Raw genomic sequence first — 16,631 nt, forward strand, 5'->3', positions numbered from 1 at the left:
TTTGCTAAAGAAACATTCAAACATAGATGATGACTGTTCGTGCATATTAAATGTAACAACAAAAAAATGTGAGGGGTTACATATGGTACAATTAAGGAGAAGGGATCTTCCTTAACAAGTACTCCATCCGTTTTAAAATATAAGCAAAATTCACTTTTTAGATGTATTCATTTAATTATGTATGTGGTCTATATTATAAATCACATTCATCATTAAATGAATGAACCTAAAAAGTGAAATTTGCTTATATTTTAAAACGGATGGAGTAAATGGCATTTTGAAGAGTGAAAAACATCATTAGACAGTCGGAAGTACTTGATGACATATTTTCATTACTAGTTTATTGGAGACTCCCAGCATATATTAACAATATAAAAATAATCAATTTATGACTCACTATAAAGTAACATATTTTGATTTTAGCCACCAAAAACATTGAAACTTGATCATCTCGCAAATTTTCCTCCTTTTGCTGAAAAATCCGACCATCCGCTCTTTCCAAATAATCAAAACTGCACTAAGCCAAACAACTTTTGCAAAACCAACTTAGCCACCAAAGATCAAAACCAACTAAAAAAATATCACATCTGACAATAAACGATTATTTCTATAAGTTAGTTAAAATTCAATTTACTATTATTTTACAAGTTAGACCCCGTTCAATAAATACAGTTAGTTAACGTTTCTTTTATGTTGGGTTTTCATGGCCAGACCAAAAAATTGTCTCTCATTGATTGTTGTAATTTGCAGCTCCATTCACGGTGTGGATCAACCTAGGGATGGAAAAAAAAAAATCCACACCTACCGCAGATAAAATCTGCTATGGACACAGAGCGGATACCTTAATGGATATTCATGGATAAAATAAACGGATTTTTTAACTACCCGCTAATTAATGAATACGGATGCGGATTTAATGATATCCACACCCGCTATTAAACCGAGTAAATTATATAAATAACCTTAATATCATTCAACTTTTTTTTTTAAAAAAACTACGTATTGTGAGTGTTATTAGTTATCATGTTCCTTTAAAAGGAAGTGAAATTGGTTGGGATTGTTGAAACAAAAACTTTGTTTTTGTTGAATATGATGACCTTTACTTATATTTTTTGCTAAATCAAATAACTTTATTTTTATTAAATGTAAGAGACTTTATTTATGTTTTTGTTGAGTCAATGATTTTTGTTGTTATTGTAATGTATGAATATTATATTTTGCTAAAAAGAAAAGAAAATGCATGGAAAAACCTTCATTTCTAAATTTTAGCTAAAAAAATTAAACAAATTTTTTATTTTAGTTTTATAAATGTTATCCACGGATATCTGTATAAACCCACAGATACCTCAAAATCCGCGGAATAGATAAATAGGATAAAAAATGTGTTTTAACCAATCATTAGATAGATAGATAGATAGATAGATAAGGGAATAGATATGATATAGTCTTAAAAAAGAAAATATATAGTATATGATTTTAGAGAAAAAGAAGGAAATGTTATAAAACGTTTGTCATAGAAAAAGAATGTGAACGTTAAATTAAATAAAATAGTCCGTTGTATTAGTAAGGTAATAAATAAATAAACTACACTTAATAATAATAAAGAAAAGAAGATAAAGTTAGTACTATATAAGAAGAAACTCAAGTACTGTTTTAGTCTTAAGCAACAAGCAAAAGCAAAAGCTAATAGCAAGAAATCATACATCACATCACACATTTCTCAACTCATCTCACATTTCTTCTCTCTAACCGTCAAATCACACATTTCTTCTCTTTCAGATCCTTGTAACAAAATGGAGCATCAGCATCAAGATGATGAACCAAAACGAAAACGAAGAAGAGGAAACCACAAAACCCTAACATCCCAACTCAAAACCCTAGCTACAACCGATTCCGCACCTCAAAAGCGACCGTTCGCTCGTCCTTCTATCTTGTTCGATCCTAAAGAAGCCGCTGATAAAAGTACCGAAACGATTTACACCATCGCTGCTCAAGGTAATTTCATTTTTCACATTTTTTTAATTTATTTTTTGCTATTTTTCATAAGCTTACTTGAATGAATTCGATTTCGATTATTGTATTGAAATTTAATTTTAATTTTTGGTTGTTTTTTAGGTTTGGATGTTCTGATTAGTATGGATGAACGGTTTAGGAATTATAAGAGTGGTCTGTTCTCTCCCCAGAGTAAAGAATTGGATAGAGGTTTGAAGACAGAAGAGGAGAATAAACAACTTAATTCTTTGATTAATCCCTACTTGAGATTACTTTCTGGACATTTTATTCTTCCTGATGCACTTCAAACGCTCGAGTATTTGATACGTGTATACAAGTAAGAACTCTATTTCATGATTTGTTTTGTTTTGTTTTTGTATGATGATTATGTTTTGTGGTTTTTGATTTGATTTGATTTGTTATGTGTTTCAGGATCCATGAGCATAATGTTGAGGATTTGATTTTGTGTGCATTGCCATACCACGACACAGATCATTTTGTTCGTGTAGTACAGATACTTAAGATAGGGTTAGAAATATACGATTGTTTATTATTTTCTCTGTTACTTTGTTTGGTTGCGTTGTCAATTGGAATGGTTTATGATGTTTTTATTGGTTTCTGTCAAGGGATGGTACATGGGGGTTTCTTAAGGGTGTCAAAGACTCGTGTGCAACACTGCCTAGAAAGGTTATAGTGCAGCAATGTCTTTGTGATGGTGGCATGTTATTAAAGTCTCTATGTGCCTATGTGAGTAAACCATGTTGATTTGTCAATTTGATAGATGTTTAAGAGAATTAAATAGTAAGTTAACTATGTTTCGTTGCAGGCATCTCCATCTAAAAAACCTTCAAAAACTGTAATTGCCTTTTGTACGGCCGTTATTGTTGAAGTTTTGGGTGCGAGGGTTGATGAAGATATTGTCAAAACAATTCATCCTTTTGTGAGCTCTGGTCTTCAAGCCGGGAAGAAGGGGATTTTAGATCACAAGGTTAGATTGTTTTCATGCATGAAGCTGGTGGTGTACTTACTCTTGAATGAGTAAACTATCTAAAATTGGTAGATTATGTGAAATGAAGTCGGCTTTTCTCCCCTCATGTCAAGATCCATTAAGATGTTAGAATTATCACAAACAATACCACACCCTCTTGTAGCATAAGTTGGCATATTTTGTTAAGAAGTGCTATTCACTGTAATCGCTTTTGTAATTCTAGTATATAACCTGTGATTTGTTCAATCAATTAATTGCATGATTTGCGATTGATGATTTTTTTAAGTCATCAAACTCCGGTATATCCATATCAGGCAAACATATAATAACCAAATCCACATAGTTGGATAAGGCTGAGTGGTTGTTGTTTTATTGAGTATATTTTCTGTACAATTTATGCTATGAAGGTCATTCCTTACATTATTTATTGTTACCCTTTATTTTTAATTCGCAGTTGAAATGAAATTTATTCACTAATATTAAATATCTCACCATTCTCCATATTTGAAATTGAGGAGGAAACTCTCTTTAAAAGAACATGCACTTAGCACCAAACAAAGACCACAAACCAATTGTTTCTCAAACACACATGTTTAAGGAAGTATATCTCCATTTAAGACTCTCTTTAAAAGAACATGCACTTAGCACCAAATAAAGACCACAAACCAGTTGTTTCTCAAACACACATGTCTAAGGAAATATATCTCCATTTAAGACTCCCCTCCTGTCAAATAGACCGAAGAACATCATTCAATGTGTACCACTTTTAACTTATGATTCTATATCTATAGCCTTACTTTTAGGACTCAGTTTCTGCTTGCAAACTTCCTATAAGAAAGGTCTATGTTAGTAAAGCTTGAAGGGATAGTTGGGCATAACTATCTAATTCATTTAATTAAATACATGTTCAGTTATAGGGAGGGAATTGTGAAAAGGGGAATAAAAGAGGTAAGAGAGGAGAGAAGAACCAAGTTTTTGGAGCCAATTGATTACCAAGGAGGACCTGGCCTCTAATTTATAGTTTAAAAAGAGTGTCATATCTGTATTTTTCATTATTCATTCAGGATCACCCATCTTGTTCTTAGATTCTGTTTCAGATGTTACGTTTTTTTTGTTTCATATTCTATATAGTTGTAATTGATGCCATATATACATTTCTTTAAATTATGTTTGTGTCACCTTTTGTTGAACTACTTCCATTTCAGGCCAGTTCATTGATGATAATTTGCTTGCTTGGACATAAAACTCCATTAGCTCCCTCCATTTTGAATGGTTTGTTACGTTGTGAGGAAGGTCAAGATCATCATTTGTTTCGGCTGTCCCTTATTGCCTTAATCAATCTTGTCCAGGTACCATGTTGTGACAGAATTTTTCATCTTTTCTGTCCCTATTTTCTTCTTGTTGTGCCATGCCTTTTTTTAACTTTCATGTGTTTGAATCTTTGTAGTCCCAAAATGTGGACACACTTCCAATGAAGGTCTTGGATGTTTTAAAGAAACGAAGTTTGTCTATCTCAAACTGCTCAACTTTTTTATGATCCCTGTAATTTTGTTGTTATTTGTTTTTTATATGCATATCTATGATTTATAAAATCCTTTTTCTTACAGGGATTTGCCTGGGATTTTATTAGAATTGTGTAAGGAGTTCAACATTGACAAGTTTCTCGGGATTATGTTGGACTCCCTAATCATCTGCATGTGATAGTTCTATGATTTTCTTTATGACAATCAATAGTTCCAATACTGTTAAAAACTCCTGTTTTGTGTTGACTTTTACACTTTAACAGCTCTAAGGATGAAGAAGACTACATGCAGTTGCTTGGACATAAAACTCCATTATCTCCTTCAATTTTGAATGGTTTGTTACGTTCAGTTGTCGGGATTGCTCTTTCTTGTGTGGAAGGTCAAGATTTTCGTTGGTTTCGGTTGTCCCTTATTGCCTTGATCAATCTTGTCCAAGTACTATGCTGTGACAAAAAATTGCATCTTTTCTCACCCAATTTTCTTCTTGTTGTGCCATGCATATTTTTTTAACTTTGTTGTACTTTCATTCTAACTTTGCTGTGATTGAATCTTTTTAGTCCCATAATGTTGACACACTTCCAACGAAGGCCTTCGATGTTTTAAAGAAACTAAGGTAGTCTATCTCTAACTGCTCAACTTTTTTATGAACCATGTAGTTTGGCTGTTGTCAGTTGTTTTTTATACGTATATGTATGATTTATAAAATCCTTTTTCTTATAGGGATTTGCCTGAGCTTTTATTAGAATTGTCTAAGGAGTTCAACATTGAAAAGTTTCTAGGTGTTATGTTGGACTCCCTAATCATCTGATGGTGATAGTTCTATGATTTTCTTTCTGGAAATCAATACTTCCAATACTATTTAAAAACTCATGTTTTGTGCTGATTTTTTCACACTTTCATAGCTCCGAGGATGAAGACTGCGTGCAGGCTATCATCAATACTTCCAGTTCATTGATGATAGTTTGCTTGCTTGGACATAAAACTCCATTGGCTCCCTCAATTTTGAATGGTTTGTTACATTCAGTTGTCGGGATTGCTCTTTCTTGTGAGGAATGTCAAGATCTTCATTGGTTTCGGTTGTCCCTTATTGCCTTGATCAATCTTGTCCAGGTACTATGCTGTTATAAAAACTTTCATCTATTCTGACCCTATTTTCTTCTTGTTGTGCCATGCTTATTTTTTAAACTTTGCTGTACTTTCATTCTTACTTTGCTGTGTTTGAATCTTTTTAGTCCCAAAATGTTGACACACTTCCAACGAAGGCCTTGGATGTTTTAAAGAAACTAAGGTAGTCTATCTCTAACTGCTCAACTTTTTCATGATCCATGTAGTTTGGCTGTTGTCAGTTGTTTTTTATATGTATATGCATGATTTATAAAATCCTTTTTCTTATAGGGATTTGTCTGAGTTTTTATTAGAATTGTCTAAGGAGTTCAACATTGAAAAGTTTCTCGATGTTATGTTGGACTCCCTATTTATCTGCAGGTGATTGTTCTATGATTTTTTTTTGGCAATCAATACTTCCAATACTCTTAAAAACTCGTGGTTTGTGCTGATTTTTAAACTTTCACAGCTCTAGGGATGAAGACTGCGTGCAGGATATGCTGTCCTTGATAAAAAAAAAAAAGGTCCCCATAAATGGTCTTATTCATCGTGTGGTTACCAAGATCCTATCAACGTGTGTGAATCTATCACTAACAGCTGGTCAATTAACATTTTCAATGTCAGGTATGTATTTGATTCTGAATATAAAGAAAAGAAGATAAAGTTAGTAGGGTAATAAATTAAATAAAATAGTCTGTTGTATTAGTAAGGTAATAAATAAATAAACTACACTTAATAATAATAAAGAAAAAAAGATAAAGTTAGTTTATAAGAAGAAACCCAAGTATTGTTTTAGTCTTGAGCAACAAGTAAAAGCAAGAGCAAGAAATCATGCATCACATCACACATTTCTCAACTTATCTCACATTTCACACTAACCGTCAAATCACACATTTTTCTCTCAGATCCTCTCCCCTGTAACAAAATGGAGCAAACAAAACGGAAAAGAAGAAGAAACCACAAAACCCTAACATCCCAACTTCATCTCAAAACCCTAGCTACAACCGAATCCGCACCTCAAAAGCTTCCTTCTATCTTGTTCGATCCTAAAGAAGACGCTGATGAAAGTACCAAATCGATTTACACCATCGCTGCAACAGGTAATTTCATGTTTCACGTTTTTTTTATTTATTTTTTGCTATTTTTCATACCCTTAAAAAGATTGGAAGTGAATTTTTGTATTCAATAATTAAATGAATCTGATGAAGGAAACTATTTTTTATCCAAGTTTAACTGCTCTAACTAACTCAGCTCTTTGCTTAATGACTAGATTTTATAGCTAATGCAATAGTTGCAGCCTGGTCAATTATCATTTGATGCCTAACTTATTATCTCACAATTTTGTTTTTTCAAATGTTGTAACGCCCTCCTTTTTATTTAATTATTTTTATTAAGTTAGAGTCTATTTATGTGATTTATTTATTTATATGAGGTGTTAGTATTTTATTATGCGGCATTATTCTATTATTTATTAGAATACGAGAATTATTATAGTAAGTAGATTTGGAGGTAGTTCTGAGATTAGATGTCTTTTTATGATTTAGTCGATTTATTTTGATGAGTGATATATTGTTATGATATATGTTGGTATTTACTAGAATAATATATATTTGTTATTTGTTAGAGATATATTTGTTATTTGGTGTAGAAATATATTTGTTATTTGTTAGAGATATATTTGTTATTTGTTAGAGATATATTTGTTATTTGGTGTAGAAATATATTTGTTATTTGTTAGAGATATATTTGTTATTTGGTGTAGAAATATATTTGTTATTTGTGAGAGATATATTTAATTTAGAAATAAATAAGATTATGAGGATTATTAGTGTGAGTGGAATTGGGGGTTAGAATATAAAGAAGAATAAGTTGTTGGGCCTAAATAGATTTGGGAAGAATATTTTAGTATATTATAAATAGAGAAGCTTAGGTTAGAAAGAGTTTACATTAAACCGCTTTTTGGAAAAGAGGAGAACAAGAAAGAAGAGAAGAGAAGAGGAGAAGACCTTAGGAAAGAAGAACGCTACTGCTGATTCAGGAATTAATCTAAGGTGAGGGTGAGACTATCTTGCATTAATATTAAGTTGTTAAATCATTAGATTACTTCTAACAAGTTCAGGAGAGTTTGTGAGAATTTGAGAATTAGGGTTTTGAGAGAGATTTGATGATTAGATGATGAAAACTTGTTGAATTGTTGTAGAAATTGTGTACATGCCTTAGATAATCCATATGATGATTATTGGAAGTAGTTTTGAGGTTAGAACCATGAGATTAGGTGAAACTTGGAGAAAATCTGCATTCTGCCCGAATTTTGATATTAAAACTGGAATTGATCGGTGCCGAATTGGTCTCAGGTGTAAACACGAAAGTTGTAGGTATGGATGTTAGCTTTCAAATGCCGTTGGTCTCACATCAAAACGATATATAGAAATTGAGTTATGGTCAAATTACTGCACGTAGGTCACAGTGAATTTTTATGGACTTTCAGCACAACTTTTCCGAATTTAAAATGAAAACTGGTATTGATCAGTACAAAATTGGTCTTAGGCATAAACATGAAAGTTTTAGATAATTTTGTTAGCTTTCTAGTGGCTTTGGTTTGACGTGAAAATGATGTTTGGTCTTTGAGTTATGATTAAAATACTACAGGGAGGTCTTAGCGAAATTGTACGGTGACAACATTCTCTGTTTCATGTTTTTGCGTTTTGTTCATATGTTTCTGTTTTGAATTGATCTTTGTTGTAAACATGAAAGTTGTTGATATTTGTGATATCTTTCTAGTAGCTTTGGTTTGACATGAAAATATGTTGTGGATAATTTATTATGTGTTTACAAAGGTACATAGTGAATTATTGTTGATGTTTAAATACGATGTTATATGAAGTTGTTTATGATTGATGAATATGATGTTTTAAGATGTTGTTTATTATCGTTTGATATTGTTATATTATGATATGACATGAATTATTTATGTGATCCATATGTTGTCAAGATGCTAAGATGTTAAGACGTTAAGATGATAAGAGTTGTATAAGAAGTTGTCCATTTTAATGGAATTGTATAAGATGTTCACGTTGTTGTCCAAGCTGTAGGAAGATTGTGTTGTTGCATAGTCAGCGATGGGGGCTTAATGCCCGACAGGTTCTTGATGACCTTAGCGATGGGGGCTTAATGCCCGACAGGTTCAAATATGACCTTCGCGATGGGGGCTTAATGCCCTAGTGGTACCACATGCATGTTGAAGTTGTCTAAGTTGTTGTTGAAGTTGTCTAAGTTGTCGTTGAAGTTGTTGTTGCATTGTAGAGTCGACATAACTTATACTTAATGATGATGTTTCGATGATTGATGGTTTAATGTTGATATTTTTGATGATGATGCTTGTCTATGATTGATGGTGATAATATTATGAACTTAATTATGAAGTTGTTTTCGATAAATGATACTTATGTGAATTACATGATGATGCTTATGATTATATTTGGTGTTAGATGTCAATGTTTGTGATTAATATATGTGTTGATGTTTGTAATTAATATTTGATGATGTATGAAGATGTTTATGATTAGTGTTATGATAGTTTATGACTAAGGTAGGAGGATTAATGATACTAGTTAAGGAAGTTTAAGTTGTTAGATATGATTAATGAGTTATGATATGTTTAAGTTGTTGAATGTACTTTATATGATTTATATGTTTAATATTTTTGTTTTGAGAAATCTCACCCCTCTGCTTGGAAATGTTGCTCTTCGTATGGGTAACTTGCAGGTAATCAAGACTAGAGGCGTCGTGAGTGGACTCCTCACATGTGTGTCTAGGTGCTCTGATACGTAACGGGATGAGACTTGACTTTACCTCTATTCCTTACGTATTGTTTATGAACTTTTATGAATAAATATTGAACTAAGACTTATGAGATTTTCTGATGAGGCCTTCGTGCCAAAGACTTTTTTATGTTGAATGAACTAATTTCCGCTGCGAAGTTTTGAATTACTTATGTTAAATGATTTAGTAAAATAAATTGTTATTTATTCAGTTTACGAATTTTTAATAAGTGTAGCATTCCGTTTAAAGTTGAATTACTCTGATTTATATTTAAGAAATTTTTACGTTGGAAAAACGGGGTGTTACAAATGTCAAATAGCTGACTGGGCAAATGAAATTCTGAAAATTGTTCATAAGAAGTATTTTTCTGAATACACTGCAGCAGTTCGTCATTTTCTTCAGGTGTGGTGTATAATTTTATGTTTTTGTTTGTTGGCAATTATTTTAAGAAAGTCTTAACAGCCTGAACCTTAAACTTGCTCAATTTCAACAGAAAAATAAATCGCATTCCGAGGAATTATTGCATATTGTCCTTCAGTTTGTTATCATCCTAGATGTCTCTGAAGTGGTGCAGCAGAATTTTTTTGTTAATCAGACTATACGATCATTGCACGATATCATCCAGGTCTGCAAGGAATGGAAGGGTGTCATTTTAAGCCCAGATTTTGCTATAATGCATGCTTCATCAGCTGCTCCTTCCCTCTTTGTTGTGTGTCAACCCCTTCTTTGTAAATCCCTTCTTTCAAACATGTCATACGTGATCATGGATTTCAATAAATCTATTGGCAGGAGCCTTCCGCGTACCTTTAATCCTTACTCAGGTCTTGAATGTTATCAGCCATTTGAGTTTACCGGACCTCTGGTAGCTAACTCCTGTATGGGAGTAATAGCTTTGTACACTCCAATAGCTCCGTTCCAAATTAGCATAAGTAACCCCATTACTGGGAAATGTGCACTGATGCCGCATGGGAGGGATTCAGATGACATGATGAATAACGACAGATGGAATAGGCTACACCAAGTAGTTGGTATTGGCTATGAGCCAACCGAACAACAATTTAAAATCATTCGGGTTGTGAATATGTCAGCATCAGTTCAGAGTGCAGAAGCGGTCATCAAAGTGTATACCGTCAACAACACTAAAAACACTGAAAACTGGAGAAGGGTGGCCTCGAAGGGTATTTTTTGGGTGGCAGCCTCTCCGGCATATATGGATGGGAAAATTTATTTTCTGGTGAGTTACAGCGAATTTCCATTTTCTCAACCCAGTTACCTAAGAATTAGTGCCTTCAATTTGCGAAGTGAAGAATTCGAAGAGGTTCAGTTGCCTCTTGATGCATATGATAATGAGGTAGTAATTCAACTTGGTTCTGTTATTATGGGAAATCTGGGTCAGGGGCTCTACCTGTGCAAAAAAGTCCATGCGGATAGGGTTTTTAAAGTCTGGAGATTCATGGATAATAACTGGTCTAGCATGTTCGACATACCGTTTTTTTCATACGACCCTTTTTGCCCAAGTTTGTTCATTACCCCAAACCGGAATGGTCTTTACTTAGTTGTTGTTCGGGGATCACGTCAGTTTGTCACATATATTGGAGTACAAATCGAAGGTAGATTTGAATTGTCTGAAAGGGGGCCACGTGAACCTTGTCGGTTCTATTGGGTCCAGCACAGCCCTAGCCTAGTTTTTCCAGCTGTTGACAACGTCGCGAGGTAATAAGTTGGTACTTGTTAATTTTTATACTAGTTTGCTGGGTAAACATTAATCTTACAATGTAAAATGTATGTTTACAGTTGCCTTCAAGACATAAACCCTGAGGATGGTTGCACCGTGTTGGAAATACAACCTGGAGGTACGATGTTGATGAGTTAACTTAATGTGTTGTTTTTTTTTTTTTACGTTGGTTATTTGCTCACTATATATCATTCCTATTTGTTAAATTCACTTAATGGGTTCATATAGATTGTGATAATAGTTGATCCTGCCGTTGTTTTGATATTTTGTTTTTTGGTATTCTCTAACATCTCTATTCTTCAGTTTTCATTTGAAATCACTCGCAGAATTATGATAGAGTTTTTGCATGAACTTATTTTAACTCATTTCATTATATAAGCACTGTTAATTAGGTACAGTGTTATTCACCAAATGAGTTGTTTGACATGTTGTTTTTAGTATTGATACTTTGTAACATCTCCTCGTTTTTGGCTGGCTAATAGCAAACCGTGACTAAACGGGGCGGGCTAGCCGCATTGCCATCCCGAGTGTGTCACTTTTCAATGGAAGTTAGTATACCTTTCTGCTTTTATTTACATTTATTTGTCATGGATGAGACTTTTGAAGGATCTAGTTTGTTTCATATGCTAACTTCCATTGAAAAGTTGCCCATAATAATTAATTTTATAGCAATCGTATGGCGGCTTGTTCTATATGTCCAATTAAGTGCCATTGAACTTAATTCAATACATTGAGCATGTCTTTTGATTTTGCTGTTATATCCGTAAATGATAGGAAATATACTTACAAATTCGGGGTTATGTGATATTAGTAATTGGGGATTAAAAAGTAATTAGGGATTAAAAAGTTTTTGATTAATAATGAGAATAGTAGAGAATCTTATTGATTTCAAGTAAGAGTTTGTCATAATCACTAACACTACACATGGCATGTGTCATGTCCAAATTGACACATATTATATTGTATATATCAACACATGTTGTATTGTATGCCAAGAAAGATATAATTGTTAGATATTATAGATGAAATTATATTGGATTGCATGCAAAGAAACATATAGTAATCATTTCTTGAGTAATAATAACTTGATATCTTCAAGACGTTGGAAATTATGCAAATGTGATATGATTTTCATGTGGATTTCCTAATCATGAAAATCATAAGAATCCTATTACTTCTAAGACACACTATAACTATAAAGCACGGATGTCAATTTGTTCTTGGTTTGGACAACTAAAATAATCAACTTGATATGACATTTACTAAATCTATATAACTTGCTATTCAAGAAATGGTGTACCTATAGCTTATCAATTATCTAGATCTTGTAATCATGAGAATAGTAGAGAATCTTATTCATTCCAAGTAAGGGTTTCCCCATAATCACTAACACTACACGTGGCATGTGTCATGTCCACATTGACACATATTATATCGTATATATCAACACATGTTGGATTGTATGCCATAAAAGATATAATTGTTAGATCTTATAGATGAAATTATGTTGGATTGTATGCCAAGAAACATATAGTAATCATTTATTGAGTAATAATGACTTGATATCTTCAAGACGTTGGAAATTGTGCAAATGTGATATGATTTTCATGTGGATTTCCTAATCATCAAAATCATAAATAATCATATTACTTCTGAGACACATTATAACAATAGAGCACATATGTCAATTAGTTCCTGGTTTGGACAGCTAAAATCATCAACATGATATGACATTCAATAAATCTATATAACTTGCTATTAAAGAAATGGTGTACCTATTGCTTATAAATTATCTAGATCTTGTAATCATGAGAATAGTAGAGAATCTTATTCATTTCAAGTAAGGGTTTCCCATAATCACTAACACTACACGTGGCATGTGTCATGTCCACATTGACACATATTATATCGTATATATCAACACATGTTGGATTGTATGCCAAGAAAGATATAGTTATTAGATATTATAGGTGAAATTATGTTGGATTGCATGCCAAGAAACATATAGTAATCATTTCTTGAGTAATAATGACTTGATATCTTCAAGACGTTGGAAATTGGTCAAATGTGATATAAGGTCATGTGGATTTCCTAATTATGAAAATCATAAGAATTTTATTACTTCTAAGATACACTATAACCATAAAGCACGGATGCCAATTAATTCGTGGTTTTGGCAACTAAAATCATCAACTTGATATGAGACACACTAAATCTATATAACTTGTTATTCAAGAAATGGTATACCTATAGCTTATCAATTATCTAGATCTTGTAATCATGAGAATAGTAGAGAATCTTATTGATTTCAAGTAATGGTTTCCCATAATCACTAACACTACACGTGGCATGTGTCATGTCCACATTTGCACATATTATATCTCATATATCAACACATGTTGGATTGTATGTCAAGAAATATATAGTTATTAGATTTTATAGATGAAATTATGTTGGATTGCATGCCAAGAAACATATATTAATCATTTCTTGAGTAATAATGACTTGACATCTTCAAGATGTTGGAAATTGTGCAAAAGTTATATGAGATGATGTAGATTTCATAATCATCAAAATCATAAAGAATCATATTACTTCCAAGACACACTATAATCATAGACCACGGATGTCAATTAGTTCTTGGTTTGGACAACGAAAATCATCAACATGATATGAGATTCACTAAATTTATATAACTTTATATTAAAGAAATGGTGTACCTATTGCATAAAAATTATCTAGATCTTGTAATCATGAGAATAGAAGAGACTCTTATTCATTTCAAGTAAGGGTTTCCCATAATCACTAACACTAAACGTAGCATGTGTCATGTCCACATTGACACATATTATATCGTATATACCAACACATGTTACATTGTATGCCAAGAAAGACATAATTATTAGATTTTATAGATGAAATTATGTTGGATTGCATTTCAAGAAACATATATTATTCATTTCTTAAGTAATAATGACTTGATATCTTCAAGACGTTGGAAATTGTGCAAATGTGATATGAGATCATGTAGATTTCGTAATCATCAAAATCGAAAAAAATAACTCCACTTGGCACGTGTCAATATATAAGATCTAATCCACTTGACATGTGTCATATTCTGTTTAAATCGCAAGCGGTTAAAAAAATATTGTTTGTATAATATGATCTTATATATACATCGCAAGAACGACAACAATACAAAATCTTATTACCTGTAATTATAAGTATTGTAAAATCATTATCATCAAACTCGTAATAGACATAAGCCATCATATCAACTCTTATTAGTATAAAGTATCTATCATGTAGAGTTAGTCTCAAAAAAGTATCCAACAGGAAAAATGATAAGGGAATCAGAGTTTTTGCTCATTGAATCAAACCAATGCATATAAATCATTAATAAGCTAATAAGTATACTAATTATCAAAATTAAAGGAAACCAAATGTAAATTCCTATTGACACTTGGATTATTGCATGTATTACTCAGGAGTCGTGACACTTGATTTATTGCATGGGTAACACTTGGCTTGTTCCATGTATTCATCTTGACACTTGGCTTGTTGCATGTATTCAAGAGTCATGACACTTGGTTTATTGCATAGGTGACACTTGACTTATTGCATGTATTACTCTTGACACTTGACTTGTTGCATTTATTCCTCGTGAGTCATGACACTTGATTTATTGCATGGATGACACTTGGCCTTCTGCTTGTATTCCTCTTGACACTTGGTTTGTTGCATGCATTCCTCATGAGTTGTGACACTTGGTTTATTGCATGGATGTCACTTGGCCTTCTGCATGTATTCCTATTGACACATGGTTTGTTGCATGCATTCCTTATGAGTCGTGACACTTGGTTTATTGCATGAGTGACACTTGGTTTGCTGCATCTATTCCTATAGACACTTAGATTATTGCATGTATTACTCAGGAGTCGTGACACTTGGTTTATTGCATGGGTAACACTTGACTTGTTGCATGTATTCATCTTGACACTTGGCTTGTTGCATGTATTCAAGAGTCATGACACTTGGTTTATTGCATAGGTGACACTTAGCTTACTGCATGTATTCCTCTTGACACTTGACTTGTTGCATTTATTCCTCGTGAGTCATGACACTTGATTTATTGTATGGATGACACTTGGCTTGCTGCATGTATTCCTCTTGACACTTGGTTTGTTGCATGTATTCCTCGTGAGTCGTGACACTTGGTTTATTACATGGGTAACATTTGGCCTTCTGCATGTATTCCTCTTGACACTTGGTTTGTTGCATGTGTTATTCCTCATGAGTCATGATATTTTTCTTGTTGCATGGATGACACTTGGCCTTCTGCATGTATTCCAATTGACACATGGCTTGTTGCATGCATTCTTCATGAGTCGTGACACTTAGTTTATTACATGAGTGACACATGGTTTGCTTCATGTATTCCTATTGACACTTAGATTATTGCATGTATTAATCAGGTGTCGTGACACTTGGTTTATTGCATGGGTAACACTTGGCTTGTTGTATTCATCTTGACACTTGGCTTGTTGCATGTATTCAAGAGTCGTGACATTTGGTTTATTGCATAGGTGACACTTGGCTTACTGCATGTATTCTTCTTGACACTTGACTTGTTGCATTTATTCCTTGTGAGTCGTGACACTTGATTTATTGCATGGATGATACTTGGCTTGTTGCATGTATTCCTCTTGACACTTGGTTTGTTGCATGTATTCCTCGTGAGTCGTGACACTTGGTTTATTACATGGGTAACATTTGGCTTGCTGCATGTATTCTTCTTGACACTTATCTTGTTGCATGTGTTATTCCTCATAAATCATGACATTTGTCTTGTTGCATGTAGTAGACTATGGATTACATGCCAAGAAAACTCGAGTAATTATTGCCTAAGTTATTATTAATTGATGTGTTCGAGATCTAAAATCGTAAATTAGTTGATTTTTGTAAGACCTAAAACCATGGATTGCATGCCAACAAAACTCGAGTAATTATTGCCTGAATAATTATGAATCGATGTGTTCGAGGCCTAAAACCATATGCTTTCTATGAGATACGCTAAATCTAAATGGCACAGAGCCCAAGAAATTGTGTGTACATGATGTGCCTTTATGTAAATTTTATAATCATTATCATCATAGAAAATCTTATTACTTGCAAGTATAGGTTTCCTGAAGTTAACAACATTTGTCATTAATATTTGCAGACATTAAAGGTTTTTTAAAACTTTATAAACTTTCCTTAAGATGCGCAAAATCTAAATGGAACGGGGTTCTAGAAATTTCGTATCTATGATGCACAACATATTTAGCTTTGGTAATAATGACCATCATAGAAAATCTTATTTCTTTAAGCTATAGTTTCCCCAATCAATAACACTTCACTTATCATTAACATTTGCACATCTTAAAGACTTTAGAGACCTAAAACTATAGACTTTCATTGAGATAGA

This window comes from Medicago sativa, chromosome 5 (genome assembly GCF_051527215.1).
Source record: "Medicago sativa cultivar Bolivia chromosome 5, Bolivia_mono, whole genome shotgun sequence".
NCBI classification, from domain to species: Eukaryota; Viridiplantae; Streptophyta; class Magnoliopsida; order Fabales; family Fabaceae; genus Medicago; species Medicago sativa.